The sequence below is a fragment of the Dermacentor andersoni genome, chromosome 1 (genome assembly GCF_023375885.2).
Source record: "Dermacentor andersoni chromosome 1, qqDerAnde1_hic_scaffold, whole genome shotgun sequence".
Lineage (NCBI taxonomy): Eukaryota > Metazoa > Arthropoda > Arachnida > Ixodida > Ixodidae > Dermacentor > Dermacentor andersoni.
The window spans coordinates 215,500,641-215,520,076 of record NC_092814.1 but is presented as its reverse complement, the minus strand read 5'-3'; the positions used below and the strand labels follow the sequence as shown (position 1 = coordinate 215,520,076).

Below are 19,436 nucleotides of genomic sequence, written 5' to 3'. Positions count from 1 at the left end.
GCGTGTACGGCACCACGAATCACCGCGAATACGCACTAACTTAAGGCGCGCATTCGAGACGTCCTTACCAACACTGCACCAATGTTTCACAAGATGCAGTGCCTGTAGAAAAGCATAAAAGTTTGGGCGATTAGGAACAATTAGGGAATAACAATGCAAAATATTCCTATTGCTTTACAGAATCAAATTTCTTTCACTATAAATAAAATTAGCTTACTAAATTATTAGAAATGTGATAAGTGACATTGAAAAATGTCACTTATCAAAAGAACTGTCGCAAATGTGGCCTTTATCACATGTGAAATGTAATAAATGTGACAATGCGAAATATCAGATTTTTTACGGAGTTTCTAGACATGCTACGTGTAATATACCAATGCTACATGTACACACCACTGCGTCTACATGCACTTACCTCAAAAGCACAATCCGTCTTTTGCATGTTCCTGTGCTGCCCTTTGACGCACGCCGCTGGAAACATTTTGGAAGGCTGCCGGGGATTTCGCCGGTTGATTTGTGTACCTGCGCCCATGTTGAGTGCTCGTCGGTGGTGCGTTTCGCGGATTGTGAATAATTACGAATGGTTTCTCCAGGGCAGCATGTCGTTCCCTCATCGACTACTGTGTGTGCAGGCCTGAGTGCGCTGTGTTGTGCTAACAGTGAGGCCGATAAAGGCATTCTGAGTTCCGTCTACTAACGCGGCTGCCTTGGATTTTGTTGTCGCTTATGTGTGCGCTTGCACGTCGCTTTTTGTATTTCTTTTACGCATTCATTTCGTATACATTCATTCTTTTACACATTTCGCATATTCAAGAAGCTTTCGAGCGCAGCATTCCACGTTGGGTTTTCCAAAGCGGTGCATTTGTTTACATTTACTACAGCCCCAGATCGCTGTTCGCTTCGAATATTGTAGAAAGGGCCCATCGCTGATTTGAAATGATGTCAGAGTGTAGCAAAACGTACATATCTGCGCATATGAGCCACGTTGTTCCACCCTGAGACAATAAGCAATAAGCGTACATAAGCTCAATATGAGCGGCCAAGTCACTTAAACAACGGCAAGTGTGATTCAGACACATATATTATGGCTGTTATTACTGGTTCTCACTTTTGTTTATAACTTCAGTCTACTTAAAATTTGGCCGTGCCATAAAGTATTATTAGAGAAAACTGTGCTCGGTATAAGCCCTCACTTATAGGCCGTGTATTTCTCTCGCGAAAACGCGGATGTCATTGCTGACACCGTTGGTAACTGAGCGAGTTTATGCTGCTGTATCGAATGCACTGTCTCTTCTTTCCCGTTTGACGCAGAGGTAAACAGTGCTTCTCTGGAATTAAGAAAAGTGTCAATATAACAACACGTACAGACCCACCATCCACGTAGCGAATGCAACTAGCAGCGGTCGGGAACGATGACGAACGTCATCGTTCCCGACGAGGAACCCGGATGCGGTGACGTTCCCGAGGAACGTCTCCGCTTGCCGCTTATTGTACACGTGCCGTGCGAAGTGAAGAGTAGCTGATATCGAATCACTATAGGGCCACAACTGAACTATAAGAGCTGTTTCCTTCAACCTCAATTCTTATTTTTTAAGTTCAGGTCCATCGGTAGAGGGTGCACGACCTCGACAGGGCCAGGCCTAACACAGCCTTCGCTAAATAGGAAAACCATTGGCTCAAACTTCACGTGCACGGCTTCAGAGGACTGAAGCTTGTGCGTTTCAACTTCATAGGCGTGTTCTGACTCATTTTCAGTCCGATTAATTATATATACAAGTGAATGCACTGCAGCTATTGCGTTGTCGGTCCGACGGCTGATCGCGTCAGGGGCGGCGCCAGGGTGGGGGGCGAGGGGGTGGCGACACTGGGGGTGGCCGCCTCTACCACACAAGAAATTACGCCCCCCCCCCCCCCCCTTTGCCCCACCATCACAAGAGCCCCAAAAAGCTGACCCAAGGTAGGCGGTGTGAAACAAAATGTCAATTTTGATATCTTACAATCTGGAGGCAGATGTATGAGAGCAGCGCCGCTTATAAAGGACGGCCTTGTTTAAGCATAACAATTTATTATAGAAAATTTCTGATCACAAGCAAAAACCCTCGCGCTTGTAGTAGAATAGGCGCTTGAAATACAGCACGAACTGCCGCAATAAGATAAAAATGGTTCCAACGGTTCTAAATAGATTTAAAAATGGGCTACACTTCTTCGCTGTTCGGTCTGCTTGCGTGAACCGGCAAGCTCTTGCCTCGAATGAAATAGCCTCGGCCACAAAATCGCAAATGAGGTCAAACGAGTTCAGAGGCCATGACCCTTCTAAGCCGCAGCTTTTCTCACAGAAAACTGTCGGGGCAATGCTGCCTACTTTCAGAAAGACCCGGTGAGCCACCCGCCCTTGCAGGACGCCACCACTCAGCCATCCGCTCCGCGAACCTAATTGCCTGTCGGTAAAGACACGCCGAATGCCGACGCACTCGGGAGTGTTGCGCCTCGAAGTGGCGTTTGGGCCAGGAATCCACCAAGCACATCGACGAGTACGTCTGGTAGTAGGAATGGCGGAAAAATTAGGCAGATCCCACGCACTGTGGGAATCGATAGAAACGAAGCTTTCTGTGCTGTTTGCTTTGATTGACGATAATTAACGGTGATGTTGACGGCGAATGTTTCACGTCTTTAACGTTCAGTCCAACACGAGAGTGCTGAGTTGACGCTAAACGTTACCTTGCGTGCACCCCTGCTGTTTATCTGCGTAGTACACAGAACACACAGGGAGAGTTATTTGCTCGAGGCATTGTTGTGCGTCATATTTTATAACCTCTGAGAGGGTTGAGTATTGTCATTGCCTCACATGGCACATCGCATCGGGGCAGAAGTATTACACTTTAATTTAATTATGGCGTTTTTTATTCCGCCCCGGTCGAAATGCGACTGCCGCGGTCAGGATCAAATCCACGACCTCGAGATCTAACATAGCCGCCAAGCTACCGCAGGCGGGCACTGAAGTTTTCATTTGACGTGCCGACGCTTCCGTGGTGTTGCCTTGACACTGCGGTGTTCTTCAATTAATGCGGCTCTTTTTCTGTATGCCTCGCGTAAGTTGTCCGCTTGACATATTTTCATGGTGTTTATTTTTCAGAAATAGCAGAAACGTACCGCACCGTTCCTTTAACTTAAATTTATCCCGTAGTAGCGTTTCGTTGCCTTCTCAGGTAACCTTTACCCTATCAAAGTAAAACACGTTGTGGGGCTAGCTGGTGCATAGCTTTCAAAAGATGAAGCGCCTACAGTGACTGCACACTAAGAAGGAACAAAGGCAGGAGCGCCTTGTCCTGTCTTTGTTCCTTCTTAGTGTGCAGTCACTGTTGGCGCTTCATCTTTTGAAAACTTTGTTCCCTATCCCGCCTTCCTTCCCGTTGAATGGGAACTGCGAGCGAAGAGTGCCAAGGCTGTTATTCACTCGTTTAGCGACTGCGTCTGTTCTACCCTATTTCTGATTCCTCTCCCCCTCCTCTCTACCATTCTATCTAATCTATCTACCCTCAGGACTTGCACGTTAGTAAGGAAGGTAAGCGCTGCAGTTTCTGTCAAGAGGCTAATGTTGCCACGCCCAAGGAGCTCCAGAGGACGCGGTGCAAAGGTCGAAGCGGGTTTCTCGCGTTGAATTCTCTGCCGTGCTCCTGTCATGTATACACATGCTTTCGACCACCCCCCGACGCTGTGTGCCAGACAGCAGCAGCAGCAGCAGCAGCAGCAGCGGCGGCGGCGGCGGCGGCGGCGGCAGCAGTGGGCAAGTCGAAGGGAGAGGAAAAGAAAGCTTGGCTTTAAAAGTGTTTAAAAGAGTTGAATGCTAGACTAGTTGGTATTTTGACATGAGAACCATCTTGAAATACAGCTCAACGGCACGGCACAACAGAAAGGAAGACGAGCGCAGCCGACTGTGTTCGTTTTCCTTTCTGTTGTGCCGTCCCGTTGCGCTGTATTTCAAGATGGTTCTGGTGTTAAAAGGGTTCATTACGTGCACGGTCTGCAGGTACGGAAGCCCACACCATGTAGGAGCGTATTAAACGTCTGAATTCACATCAGCCTCTCTGAGCGAAAGTTATCGGCTTTTTATCCCTTCGTATTCCTTAGGCGACTAGACTAGGGAATCTGATGGCTGTATCGCGGCCAATCACAAACGTCGAATCGGTCGCAGTATCCCGCCCAGGATTTCATGCCGTTCCGCCGAACTCCGCCTCCGATGGTATGAAATATGTGACCGTATAGCAACCTGAGAATCCAAGGTCGGTGCTGTTCTTCGGTAGCCGTCGACTTGGGCTCCTTTCATCCATTAGTTCAGCTTGTCATCTTCAGGGAAGAGGGTCTTTTCTTGGCCCGTCAACGGTCGGCGTCAAAGCTGCGTTGACTTCTGGATAGGCGGGTGATGAATGGGGTGGGTTGCCTCTGGTAAACGTCTAAGAAATGCTCTTCGCCGTATTGAGATGTAACAGGTGCTTCAATATATAGTGCGCGACTACAGCGCCGCAGCTACAGTTGCTTCTGGGCGCACCATTCCCGCTGCGGGGCAGCCGTTCCGCTCATTGCACTGACCCCTTCTAGTCTTCTCGTTCACTGTAGCGGTGGCACGAACAACTTCAGCCAGTTCGTTTGCTCGCTCGCAAGCAGTGCTCGTGTCTCGGGAAGAAACGTCAGCTCGTCTCGCGACCGGAAGAGGTTCCAACGTCTGGACGACACCACAGGACTTTTGGGTTGCCTCATTATGCCGCAAAAAAGGTCCATTGCCGATTTTTTTTCGAATGCAAGCAAGCAGGCCATGCAACAATGCGTCCACACCGAGCTTTCTGCTTCAACCGCTTGAAGAGACTGTCTACACCATCACTCCTGACGACGATTGCCTGTCTTCGTCGGTGCATATCGACAGTGCCGCAGTCAGTGTACGTCCACTGCACGAACCACCGCCTCAATCTAGTCATCGTAGATGTCTGCAAAGTGATAAAACCTGTGAGGAATTTTTACTCTCTTTTAGAATGCCTCTATGCTTTCCTGAGTGGATCTGCAATTCAATTTCTTTACGTAGATGTGCAGAAAAGGTTGTCTTTGCCAGTGATATAGCTGTAGCGTCTCAGCGATACACGATGGGCCTGCCAGAAAGCGGCTTCCACAGCGGGAAAGAAAAGCTTTCCTACTATCCTTGTATGTCTCGCCGAAGTCTTCGCTACAAACAGCAGGCGGACAACGGAAGCTAGGGGTCTGCTTGAGCAAATGAACTTCTCGTTTCTCTTCCATTTAAGCCTATTTACGAAGGTACTCAGCAGCCTTAGGGTCCTCTCGGACCTATTGCAATGTAGAGACTGCAATATTAGTCAGGCATGCCTAATGGCCCGCACAGTCATTGACGAGTTCTCCGAAATGAGACATTCGCAGAACGCATTTGACGCTGCCTGGGCGCAAACCTGCAGTATTTCTGAGCAGAACGCGGTGTCCCAAAGAGAAAAGCAGATAGTGACGCGGCTTCCGCTCCATTTAAAACAGTATGTATTAAGCAAAGGATGGTTCGTTCAAGAAGAGTTTTCAGATTCAAAAGAAACATTCAGAGTCAAAGTTTTTTTACCCGTCTTGAACCAACTGATTGCGGAGCTAACCAGGAGGTTGACGGAGAGCAATGATGTACTCTGCTGATTCAGGGCCTTCCACCCCGGAGTGAGAATTTTATGGACATCTCCTTGCCCGAGCCCTTCGGCGAGCACTATGCATGCGACTTCAAAAGCGTTGAAGTTGAGAGCAAGCTGGTAACGAAACTTCTTCAGCGCATCGAAGCCGAGAGGAAGTGCAAGACAGAGACACTGCTGCAATTGGTGACTGTCTTGGGAGAATACAAACTAGCCTTCCACAAACTGCAGAAGCTAGGTGTTATCGCCATGACGATACCGGCATCGTCATCATTTTGCGAGCGCACGTTTTCTTGCCTTCGAAGAGTGAAGACTTAACTTCGCAACAAGATGACGAATAACCATCTGAGAGACCTAGCTGTGCTTGCGGTCGAGCGATCTCTTGCCTATAAAATAGATCTTCAGCGTGCTGTCGACATGTTTGATGCTGCGCACAGTAATCGACGTGTGCGTCTGCACTAGTATGCCGGTATAATGATAGCCCATGGTATTTCTGCGGCGCTTTTGCGGGGAAATTGTGCGGCACGGGCGTAGGGCGGATACCTATACCGGTATCAGAACATCGCCTTGACCATCGAATCAATCCCGGCTGTGTTTTGTCGTCTACTGTCACAGTGCAGGCGTTGGCATCTGTGATTGCGATGAAACCTTCCTCTGTCCCTGTCATCGCTTTCAAAGAGACTCCATATAGGGTATCTCCGAGACCACGTCGATGGCGTAGCTTATGCAGTGAAGATTGTATAGTCGGAGAGCTGTTATTTGCGTTTGTGAAACATGCTGTACTGTTTGGCCAAATATCACACTGACTGAAGTGCCTGTTGCGTGCTCTTTTATTGCAGTTCTCTCTTCCCTTCTATTTGTTTTGTTATTCTTGTTCCCATTTCCAACGTTTAGAATCACCAGGCGTCGACACTAGGGTGCACAATTTTTTTTTTTTTTAAATTTAGCGCGGCTTTACCAAAGTTGGAATTGATGTGCACATTGCTTAGAGGTGTTAGTTGAGTGAAAAGAGTGAAATACACTCTTTTCAAGCTATATTGCGATCTACATAACTGATTTTATATTGTTGCTGCTGGGTATCTGTTCTTGTATTAATTTAATGCTGTTCTTTATGTAAGTGCTTTACCATGTATTATATAAACTTTCATTTTCTTAGCAGAAGCACTGCTGTGTAAAAATGCTACATATTACTTTGTATTTTACTGTGATGCTGGAATAGCTTATTCACACTGGTGTGTTTAAAAGGCCTTTAGCCCAGTTAGACATAGTCAGATCACAACGCATAAGTTCCCCGCCATCCTGCCATCCCGAAGGAACTCACATGTCGTGGGTGCCCCCCAGTCAAAAAATCTTGGCGCTGCCCCTAGATCGCGTAGTGTTCGGTAGAGCGATCATGGTCGGCACGCTGATTTTGTCGGTGCCATCGACAAGAAAGCACGTCGCGCTACGAGACCTCGCGCCCGTCGGTTGCTTCGTTGTCGGCGTATTATGATGAAATGCTCTCAGCAACGCAGTGCTGAATAGACGGCGAATCATTGGCGTCCGCCTCTTGTCGGTGTCTTATCAACGCAGTGTTACTGCACCCTAAACGAGTACGTAAAGTCAGGCACGCGATGCCACCACCAGCAAGAGGGGCCCGACGCTGCAAGAAGACCGTCAGCAACGTGATCTTCTTGAGGTGTCGCCCAAGTCTAACGCAGGGGTTTATGGATAAATTTGATAGCCGTCAATGCAAGGCGGCAACTACGTGGTACTGCAGTACTGCAGTGGAGCTGCAGTATTACGCTACGCACGTTTTCGGCACCGCAACGACGTAGAGCTATAGACCAATGGAGTACCAACGTGGTACATGGCACAAGTGTTCGCTGCAGTGAGCGTCCGTTCGCCTCTTTCTTTTTTTTTTTTTTTTGTTTGGGGGGGGGGGGGGGGAGCACTTTCTCAAGATATCTGGCTGCGCGGCCGTGCACGCGTCCCTTCCAAAACGTTTCGCGACTCATCCGCCAGGGGGCAGGGCGCATGCGCCGTCGCGCATGCGTGGGTGTGGTAGTTGGGTGTGGTAGTTCATAGTGTTCTTTTTTTCTTTTTTTCGTTGTTTAACCTAAATAGGACATTAGGCAGTATAATAGCAAGAGCTTGGTGGCGCAACCCACCGCCCCGTTACAAAGGGGACGCTCATAACATCCATCCATCCATCCATCCGCGCATGCACCCTGCATGCGCGACGCAAAGGTGCTGCAAAGGTGCAAAGGTGCCATGGTGCAAAGGTGTAATGGTTCCAGGACTTACTTTTGGAAATGCGGTTGTTTGCTTCAAATCAGGGGTACAATCAAACCTCAATGGGAACGAAAGGTCAGTGGGACGCCTCACATGGGCGCTCAGGGGAAGAGTACAAATGAAGCTGTGCAGGGCGAAATGGTCTGGACTAGTTTTGAAGTGAGGGAAGCTCGCAGTAAAATTGAGGATGAAGAACCACTGAGGAATATGAAGGAAAGTCCATGGGCTGGGAGAGTGTTGAGGTATCTGTACAGGAAAAACATTGATTCATAGTGGAGGAAATGAACTAGGAAGCTTACCAGCAAGTATGCGGCCTGTAGGGTGGGCAACACAGCAACAAATAACGTCAAGCGGAAAGTCAGAGAGGCTGAAATAATCTCATGGGTGGCGGCAATGGAAAAGAAATATGCCATGAGTAACTACTTAAGAGGAAAAAACGAACTCAGGAAAGAAACAATTTATGATAACTCAAAGGGAAGCTCATTACTTTTCGAAGCGAGATCGGGATGCCTTATAACACGCGCCTATAAAGCGAGATAGATATAAGAAGGGAGAAGAAACATGTACTTGCTGCGGTAAAGCTAGGGAAACGATGGAGCATGTTTTATTAGAATGCGAAGATATCTGCCCAGCGGTCGATTTAGGCACCACTGGCCTCCTTGAAGCCCTTGGGTTCAGCAATAGCAGGGTAAAAGTAAGCATGTCCGCTATAGAGATTAGTAAAAGGCGATTGAAAGATTAGTGGAAGTAGGGAAACGACAAAAACGGAGACATACAAAAACAGAGTTCACAATAGGGGGTCAGAAAATTTGGTTATGGGAATTCATCGTGCGTTTTTTTCTTCTCTTTTTTTTTTTCTTCTTTAACCTAGGTAGGACATTAGGCAGTATAATAGCAAGAGCTTGGTGGCACAACCCACCGCCCCGTTCCAAAGGGGACGCTCATAACATCCATCCATCAATTCGCGCCCTGAAAAGGGCGTCAAACAACCTCGCCGCGCGCACCACCTGTGGGTGTGACACTCTCAACAGAATGCAAACGTCGCTATATTGAGCGCGCACAGAGGAGCTCGTAGGCACTCGAATGTTCTGCGCCGTGTCTTGCAAATTAATAAGCTACAGGAAGGCTCTTTCTGGTGCCGCTTAAAGAGTTATACCTTCCGTTTCTCCACTCGTGTGAGTGCCGTAAAGGAAACAGGCGATGGTACTAATGTGGCGCCTGCATGCCGGAGCGCCTCAGGCCATTCTCTTCCTACGTATACGTCACCTGCCTCCCACTCCTCGGCGCTTCTCCTAATTGACCGCAGTGCAAAGCATTTCGTCGCTTGCGGCTTCTGTCGAGACGTCCGCTGAGGGTGGAACCTTTCACTGATCAGACGGTCTCGCTTTCAAGTTTTCTTTCCACTCTTTGTCGACTCTCCTGTGCCAAACTAAATTATGGACGATGACTTAGGCATAGTGCTGCCGCCCAGACTCAGTGCGGCCGCTTCAAGTTCCATAAGTCCTCAAGCAAGTGCTCAACGCTGTAAAGTTTCATAGCTACGCCAGGGCAGCGCGACGTAACGCGGGCAAAATAGGCCAAGGAAATGGACAGGGCATGAGTGGTGTTGAACGAATCAGGCACCAACTTAACTGGGCCTATTTTTAAGTAATTCTGAGGTGTTAAAATTAAAAGCCACCGCTCGGACGTCCCTATTAACATGTGCGTGGCAGCTTATGAATGCTGCATCTCTTCCGCAATTTCTGCAGTAGTGGAACAGTCTGTGCTCTATTTAAAGGCAACGTTAAAAGCTTCTGCATCGTGTGTAATTTTGTCTCATTCGCGCATCTGAAACATGTGTACACCAATCACCTGCGGACTATGTATTGATGAGAACTTTTCGAGACAGAGTGCGTTAGATGTTCTGTTTTATTTAGGTATTACCTAACGCAAAAATGTTTATTTTTCTTCATTTTTAAGGTATATTATTAGCTATTATTAACCAATAAAAAGAGGTTGCCCTCGCCGCAAACGGTGACAACTCCTTTGTCTATCGTTTTCTCAATTAAAAAAGATCAGATATTGCAGTGTACACTGCATTGCCAAATTATAAAAGTCGTAGTGTTAATTGGGGGCGGGAGGTTGGGAGATTGGAAAAGCTTTATTTCTTCTTCTCCATTTTATTTCTGAATGGTTAATGCCGCTAGGAGTGGGTAAAGTTATTCGGAAAAAGGAAATCAAATAGACTTACCGATTAACATCTAAAAAATATACGTATTCTGAAGCGACGCAAAATACACTGAAGCCCCGATTGAAACAATAAAGAAAGCAAATTTAATGAGCTAATACGCATGGACGCTGTCAGTATACGTTGAATCTAGGTGACACGCATATCAACATTCCGTGCAACACATAATGTCCTCTTTGCAATGTCTCCAGAACGCCGTAGTCTAAAAAGTTTCCATAAAGAAAGCATACGATGCCACAGCTCTCTAAGCTTGACGCACAATCCTTGCCTCTGAAGGGCATAAAGTGGGCCAGGTAACAGCGCATGAGAGATGTCCTCATCTCACATGTGCATGAATCGTCATGGTTCGTCACACCTAACTTTATGTAGGCAGCGGCTGGAGAAGACTTCCCGAGCTTTCACCAGCCACGGCGGAGAGAGGCTATCCGCAGTTGATGAAACGATGTTTCGACCTCTCTCGAAAAGTTAATCGAAAGTGCGAATTTTGTTTCCGAGTCCCTCAAGGGGAGATAAAACTGGGGCCGAATTCACAAAGCTCTTCGTTCGTAAATGCTCTTTGCCATTGGCTGGCAGCCTTGCTAATAATATGTCCTGCATCATAGATTGGCTGGAATTTGCTGTTGCGAACAATTCTCGCGTAAAGGCTTCTTGCGAATGCGGGCCCTGGTATTTCATGGGACCATTGTAGTAGTGATGCTCTAGGTTCCTCAGCAGTTGGATTATTTCAGTGGGACCTCATTGAAATAACGAAACTGCTCAGGAACCTCGAGGCGTTAGTACCACAGCAGTAGAATTTGTCGGAGATGTTCCCAGATGTGTCTCTTTTTTTTTAATATTGCCCCGCCCTAATTATTACCCGAGCGTTACATTCTTATTTTATTTATTTTTTAATTTTTTTTTAGCGATTGAATTTTTTAACTGCCGTACCCATTCATTTACGCAGTGCAACGCGGATGCCCAACTTCTTTCCCGAGGCTAATTTGGCGCGTCTGCTCAGTAAATTTTTCGCCTGGTAGAGTGCACCGATTGTGGAGATACTTCAGCAGTAAAGTGGACCCACCCTGCAGGAGGCGGTGTCATAGCGAGATTACATTACGGAGACCATGTAACCCGCGCTCGGGTGGGCCGCGTGGGCTCGCCACGTACCGCAGTCTTGCCGGCAAGGCACGTAATCGCCAAGATGCAAAACGCGGCGCCGGAGATTTTTATACCATTTAAAGAACCGCTTCACGAAAGCCTCGTTTCTCAGATGGATCCCAACATGTTCGTTGGATATGCATTCTTTTTTGTTAAGCTTTTTTGCAGCTGCGGCGCAAGCCATAACGTTAGGTGTCTCCTTAATGGTTCGGCGGGGCCGACAAATGTGCGCCTCCGACCGCATAAACCGCAATATCTCGTTCCGTAGAACCACACAATGAATGTAATATACAGTAGTTGAAACATCTTCTTTACGAACGAAGGACGTGATGGGCAGATGGTTTCAAGCCATAAAAAAAAAAAGCCTGACAAGGTATAGTGTCAACCATAAAAAACGTTTGTGGCCTAAGCGAACATGCATCATGCAAAAGTACTGAATGTAGAGCGAGTTGGTAGCTATTCATTATGAAACCGCAGCACGCACAATAAACCAGACACACACAGCGTTGTGTGTCTCGTTTGCTGTGCGCGCTGCATTTTCACAATGAATGCGTCATGCACTTGAGACAAGTTTAGTAAGCGTCAAGAAAGTGTTCCCTAATGCCAATCTAGAATTAAATGAACTAATATGCAATATATGTAAAGGAAAATTACGTTGCACGAAAAATGTATTCATTTGGCGCTACTCAGTCCAAATACTTCGAGGATGCTGCGAAACTTCCTTTTCGCGTGTGCATGAAGTATATCAGATGTGAAGCGCTGAATGTACCAACGTACACATTCATTCCTACGGCCACCATGGTCCGATAAGCATTGATTGAGTGGTGTATCAACGACTGCATCCACCGAAAGGGACTATTCCATACGGATTTAAACGGCTATTCGATTGAGCTGTAGCTGAGACGAGAAAGAAGGTTGCTAGCGATTCCAGTTCAAAGGCACTATATTATGGGGCCACCGGAAAAGCCTTGACTGATCCTATGGCTCATCTCAGCTGTTAAGTACATGCGTGCGCTTAATACAAACACACACGCGCGCACGCACGCACGCACGCGCACACACACAGGCACATACACAGACACACACACACGCAAATTACACGTACAAGTGAACTTTGCATTGATTGTAAATCTTGCAAATGAAATTTATTGCAATTGATTACAGCGCGATTTCGATGGGGTACACTACTAGCGTTTGTTCATCTGAATATTTTGTTCAAAGAGTGCATTTTCTGTTGTCTTTGTTACTTCTGATAGCAAGTTGAATACTACGCCCTTTCACGCAGCGCCTCCAAGCACGCTTCTAACTTCATACATAGTATATTCGTGGGCCATTTTTTTTTTTTTTTTTGGGGGGGGGGGGGGGGCTGTAGTGCATACCTTCGCCGACCAGCAATGTAGTACACAGGCAAACACGATAATAAACAAGATAAAAGCAGCCGTCTTCAAGTTCGGGCATTGCCCTGTTACTAAGACTCAGGAATCATCTCTTCTCTGAACACGAAAAATCTTAATCAGGGTGTCTACCAAGCTGACATTTCCAAATTCCCTGAGTATTCGAGGTTTTCCCTCAGTATATTTGCAAAATTCCCTGAGTGACACAGAACTTCGTTTTATGTCAAGACGGGTTGACACCATGTCACCCAGTGCTGTCGCGCTCTAGTAAGCACGTTACAAAAATAAAAAAATAGCTTAATCCAGTTTGAATAGTAAGGAATAGTGTTTATTTTACTCAAAAAGAAAACAGAATGGCTGAGTTAGTAAAATGCACAGTGAGTAAAATATATTCGAAAAAAATTGTAGAAAACAATACAGACAGAGTCGAACATTCTCAAATACGAATAAAAAGTAGATGCATACAGAAGCAAATATTTTCGAATATGGTCTATTTCTATCAACTGATAGCACGCTCATTGGTACGAGGCCCGAACTTTCTCACAAGTGAGATTCTCTCTCCGCATTGTTAAGAACGGCCAGCTGCAGTGCAAGTTTTGCCGGCCAGTTGCGACAGTGGCCGCAACTTTCCTGGAACGCCGCCGCCAACCTCGAGCCACGGCGTGACTAAGTCTACTTTGTGTCGGGAACAATACGCGCGTCCTCCACTCTCCGTCGCTTCAGCTAGGATGCGTTTGACGAAGCAGGCTTTGTGCTGAAACCGCCACCGTTACGCTCTAGCCTCGTCGCCGTTGTGACTGAATGAGTTCGGCGGGCCAACTATTGTTACCGAGTCCACCAACGCGTACCTGATCTGCTATGAGTGGGGGAGTTGCCGCGGGAAAGTCGTCGGAGAACTCTTCCAACGCGCCGACCAAGTCTCAAGGCAATGGCTACCCGGGGGCACTGCGGGGGTCCGCTCCGAGTTCTACGAAAACCGTGTGATGTCGGTTTCGGACCGTAAACCTGTGTGTGTGTGTGTGTGTGTGTGTGTGTGTGTGTGTGTGTGTGCGTGTGTGTGTGTGTGTGTGTGTGTGCGTGTGTGTGTGCGTGTGTGTGTGTGTGTGTGTGTGTGTGTGTGTGTGTGTGTGTGTGTGTGTGTGTGTGTGTGTGTGTGTGTGTGTGTGTGTGTGTGTGTGTGTGTGTGTGTGTGTGTGTGTGTGTGTGTGTGTGTGTGTGTGTGTGTGTGTGTGTGTGTGTGTGTGTGTGTGTGTGTGTGTGTAAACCATCCCGCGGAGAGGCGGCGTGTTTACGATGACTGGACGAACGTTTCCGCCATCTTGGAATCGGGGGAGGACCGAGTGTTTATAAACGGCTGTTGTGCGGATGCTCGATACACTTTCTTAAGCAGTCATGTTAGACTTAGACACTCTCTCAAGCAGTCGTGTTAGACTGACGTACTTTCTCTCGCAGTCATGCTAGACTGATGAACTGCATGTAAATACTGTAAATAAACCCATATTCCTCGTTCTCGATGAGAAGCAGTACATCCTTTCATCAACGTCCTCAGCGTGGATAAGTTGGACGACGGCATGGGCCAGCTACTTTCTAATTCATGCCCGACTACAATCTTGACAACGGATCACGAGCGATGGGATTGAGCCGGATTGAGCCCCCAATCCTGACAGCATTTGGTAAGTCAGCCTCAACTGTCCTGGGATACTCTCAGCCCACCCACAACGCCTCACTGTTGCGTTTCACTGCTTTAAAGAGATTATTTTGGTTTTGATGAGGGACAGCTACATCTCGGCGTCAGCCAACACTTTGCTTTCTGAGCTTAAGCTCCTTCAAAGAAGCAGCGGCACACTTTCTTTCCCGTTCATTTCTCAGTGCGTAGGTCGTTTTAACCGCGGAGCTGTTTAAGATTTTAGTTCCACCGTGGAGCGTTACTAGAAAACTCGGCCCAGCTGTGAACCACCCCGCGTTGCCTATCAACCACCTGTGAGAGCACTGAGCCACGTAACCTCCTCGTACCACAAGCGCGTAGGGCAGAGTCATGACGTCACAGGCGAGTAAAAGCTGGGAACAGCCGGCGCGGCGACACACCTATCGCCTCCTCTACTGCGTGCGTACGTGCTGCCGCCATGGAAAGACCGAAGAAAGTCCGGACGCCTGAAGAAGTGGCTTACCAGGACGAGTACCGTACTGCCAAGTGAGAAGCGATGCGTCGCTGCCGAGCTGAGCCAGAACACCGCGCCGAAGCTGCAGTTGAGAAGAGGCGACGCCGAGTGGAGGATTCCGAGTTTCAGCCCAAGGAACGTGAGAGTCGGTGCCTGAACGCTTGACGTCACCGAGAAAGCGATCCCGGCCTGCGACTGCTCGAAAACTTCCAGCGTCATGCCCGCCGAAACACGGGGGGTGCGAGCGGCCGATTCCAGCGCGAATTTGTGGGCATAGAATTTGGGCACAGCGGTCGCGTCTCTGACCGACTTTGGTTAGACGTGAACTTGTCTACCATGAACTTAGGCAAGCCTACCATCACCTCTCAAAACTTAGAAACGGCTTAGTCAAGCCTATCAACAACTTATCATAACATAGCCTAACCTCGCAAAACCTACAAACAACTTAAGCTAGCCACGTAAAAGCTAGGTGATCACAAACTGCGTTGTTGACTCCGGCCTTGCACCACTAGTGCAAGCTGCGCACGTTTTTCTGTTCTCGTCCTCCTTCTGCGGCGCGTTCGCCCCATGGACCATTTGAATCATCCTATTAGTCAGTTGCACAGTCAACGTTCAATTTTTCGGACTCCCTAGGGGCCGCGCAAACGTCCGAAAAGTCGGGCAGTTCGAAAAAATGAATGCATGTCTTTTACTGCCCTTAAAGACTCAAATTGCCACAGGCACATCCGAAAAAGCTCTGAAGACCTGCCAGTACACTTATTAGGCATATCGGTGCCCTTATTGTGACAGGAGATGGCGGTGCACGCGTGTATAATTTAGGAATACATACTGTGTCACGTGACAATTGCCCCTTCCCAGGCTTGTTGTGCTTCACCGCAATACTTTCGCGTATGCTTAACGAACACCTTCTATATACTCAAGGCCTGCTCCCAGAATTTTGACGTCACGACCAACCGGCTGAGTCAAGAGCGCAGCTCGTGCGGCAGCGACATCACCCGGCTTGCTCTCTCCGCAGTCATTTCGCTTGCCTGTTAGGCTTCGTTGCTGCCGCTGAAAACGTGGTGTCTTTCTCGTGTGTGTGGTACCATTCGTGTGTCTTGTGCTGCGCTTGTTATGGTGGTGTATGGTGGTGCTGTTATGGTGTATGCTTGCATTTTGTACACGATTTCAGCTCATGCTTACAGGTTTTTAAGGAGCACGAGCAAACTGACCTTCCCTCATCCAAGCACTATAAGGAAGGTATGCTCCTCCTTTCAAATGTCTCCTGAAGCAGAGGCCTCAGAGAGTACATTTCTGCAATATGCTGCCCACAGGATCAAGCAGCTGAAACCCATGAATACCATGTGATCCTGATGCTGGACGAAATACACATCAAGCCATGGCTTGATTACAAGGGAGGCAGCATTTGTGGTGCGGCGGTCAATTCATGTGAAGCTGCAACATCAGCTCATGTATTCATGATACAGAGTCTCGTTAGTTCGATCGTTTAAAGAAGTGGCACATATCCTTCCCGTAAAGACACTGAATGCTGACCAACTTCATAACATTCTGAAGAAAGTCATACTGCGCTTGAAGGATATAGGTTACAAAGTTGTGGCAGTTGTCTCCGACAACAATTCGCTTAACAGAAAGATCATGATGATGTTTTCACAACCGCATAAATTAAGAATTGTTTACCCACATCCTGCAGATCCTTCAAGGCCACTTTTTTATGTGGTTGATGCTCTGCACCTCTTGAAGAGCATACGAAATAATTGGATAAATCAAAAAAATCCAGGCACGTGCTTGTTTTACCCTCATTTTGACCTGTCGAAAAACAGCGTACACCCAGATTCCATCCATTGCGCATCATTCAAAGATGTAAGAGAGCTGTACAAGCAAGAAGCAACAGAACTTTTGAAGACTGGGTATGGATTAACCTCAAGGGCACTCAATCCAAGCAATTTGGAGCGCCAAAATGTGAAGCTGGCGTTACAGGTTTTCAATTCATTTGTAGCAGAAGGCCTGAGAGCTAACAAAAATGCACCAGCCTTATATCATGCAGAATCCACAGCAGATTTCGTCATGATTATTGTTAGATGGTGGAGCATTGTTAACGTAAAAACGCCTTTGAAGGGCATCCACCATCGTAACATATTTGAGCAACCAGTCTCACAAGCTGAAAATGATCCTAGAATTCTTTTCGTTAATTCCATGATAACGCGGCTGGATGTTTGGGAATCCTGAAGCATGATGCTGGAGTCCTTACGAAAGAAACACTCACTGCATAGAGGCTGTCTGTGTACTCTCTTTCGGAGTTTGCAAAATACTGCTTGCAGGAGCTTGGCCACAGGAATGTCTTGCTTGGAAAAATTCAGACAGACTGCCTGGAGAGCCGCTTTGGGCAATATAGGCAGCTAGCAGGCAGCCAATACCATATATCTGTGCGACAGCTATATGAAAGTGAGGGAAGAATCCGTCTGCTGAACACTCTGCCTATAATCGCTGATGAGGACTTGCAGAACATTGAAATCAGCACCTCGAGCAGCACGCAGAGCACTTTCTCGATTTCTGTTACCGAGAGTGACCTGAGTGGTTTAAGCTTCCGCATGGCTGTCATTGCTTATGTTGGTGGACACTGTGCGCATGCAGCATTGAAAAAACTCCAATGTGACAGTTGCAGGGAAAATTTGGTCACTGCTAGAGAGCAGACTGAAACGGAGGATGATGATGATGATGGCATGCATTCATTAATCAGGCACTTAGATCGAGGCGGTTTGAAATTTCCCTCACAATTTGTTATCACTACTGTAATGCATGCAGATGTGATTGTGAAGAAGCTTGCTGAGGAAAAAAATTGTACAGAGTTCCTCAGCGGTTCCGATCAAAGGAAGCTTGTCAGGACACTCATCGTTGAATCTTCGCCAGAGTATGATGAAATAATACCATGCATCAAAGGGCATACTTATGAGCAGTTAGCCAGTTTGCTAGCAAACTGTGCGGCTAACATACTTTTGAACAACCTTTGCAAGCAGAGGAATGACCTAGCACGTGTTGCAAAAGAAGAGAGCGCAAAAAAAAGGGAAGCTTGTATCTTCACTGAAAAATAAATATTGGCATTTCACTCTCTTGCAAAGCTAAATTGCATATTTTATGAATTCTTGGGTGGTAAAATAATCATTGTGAATTTTGTCAACTTATTGCTTTTTTCTGACTTATTCCTGTGTGATCTGTATTCTGAGCTGCTGACGGCAACTAAAAGCAATGCTTACTGTGTACATTCGAGACCTGTCATATTTAACTGTATATAGACTTTTTTTTCTGCTATAGGAATTTAGGCATACTATGTGAACCCTATTATGCTGGGGTATAGTGTTTAAGGATTGAGTGCATTTGAGTGCGCTTTGACGAACTGATAACTGCACATCATGCATTAAAGAATCGCTTTGTATCTAATTTATGTTATGACACGTGAATGTTTTTGATATGTGCAGATCCCTGCTCCCTATCTGGGCCACCTTGTATGTATGACTTCATGCAGCAATTTGAATTGCGTCTGATATAGAGCAGCATTACATTTTGGGGCACTCATTCTTCGGCGCTTAATTTGTAAACTGTGCCCTTTTGAATGCACATGTTGTATTGTGTTGATGTTATTATGACTACAGCATTGTGAATACTCAGAATAAACGCTGAGCAATGCGGTTGTCATATAAGTGTATTTTAACGAATGGGCTGATTATTCTGTTATTTAACATGGGTCTTGTTGAAAATCCTTGGCGAACGACCGAGCAAGTAGCGCACGTCGTCTTAATGCTGGCTCGACAGCTTTCGCAATTGAATATCCCGGCCCCACTCAGGCACCCCCTGTGCAATTGTTAATTGCTATTTATCTAATGCTAGCGCGGAACACAACAGGGAGTCTGAATTGCTTTTCAAACGAAAGAAAAGCCAAGAAACCGAGCGGTATCACGCACTCAACGCATGAGTCGCAACGCGCCGCGCTCGAGAAGGGCCGGAGGGAGCCAGCCGGCGCGGCGTGACGTAGCTGACGTCACGTCACGTGAGGCGCAATGGCTTAACCACGTAAACTGCTACTGAGGCAAAGCTGGCTTTCTGGAGCCAGCACCATGCGACGCGCCGTGCTTTCAGAACTTCGAAGCCAATCGCGAGGACCACAAAGGCGGAGTCGGTGCCATTGCTGACGGCGGCGAATTCTTTCAATGAAAAGCACGGCATAGACCGGCAAGAAGCTGAATAGCGAATGTCGAAGCAACTAGGCCTAGCGCTGCCGCCGTGGTGGCGACGGCTGCCAGCAAATCTGCGTGCGAGAGCGCCGGTTCGAGCTAAGCGGCAAAGTAATCAATATGGTGGCAGTGGTGGTGGCTTTGATTAATGCCGTTTCAGACCTGAGAAAATCCTGAGAAAATCCCTGAGAATTCCCGGTTTTCCCGGTTGGTAGACAACCTGTCATTACATAAGCAAGAGAAAGAGATAAAAAAAGAAGGCAGGCCTCTTAACCAGTCAAGAATTCGGTTGGCTACCCTACGCTGGAAGAAGGTAGAAAAAAAAGAGAAACAAGAGAGAAGGGGGGGGGGGG

The 19,436-nt window shown here is 47.3% G+C and overlaps 1 protein-coding gene and 1 pseudogene across 1 annotated transcript in view; one reads left to right on the top strand and one right to left on the bottom strand.

Moving 5' to 3' along the window:
* Positions 1 to 19,436, bottom strand: part of LOC126547907 (neuromedin-K receptor-like) — a 239,472-nt gene that overhangs the window by 100,275 nt on the left and 119,761 nt on the right. The window lies entirely within an intron of this gene.
* On the top strand, positions 1,413 to 8,307 carry LOC140215473 (uncharacterized; annotated as a pseudogene).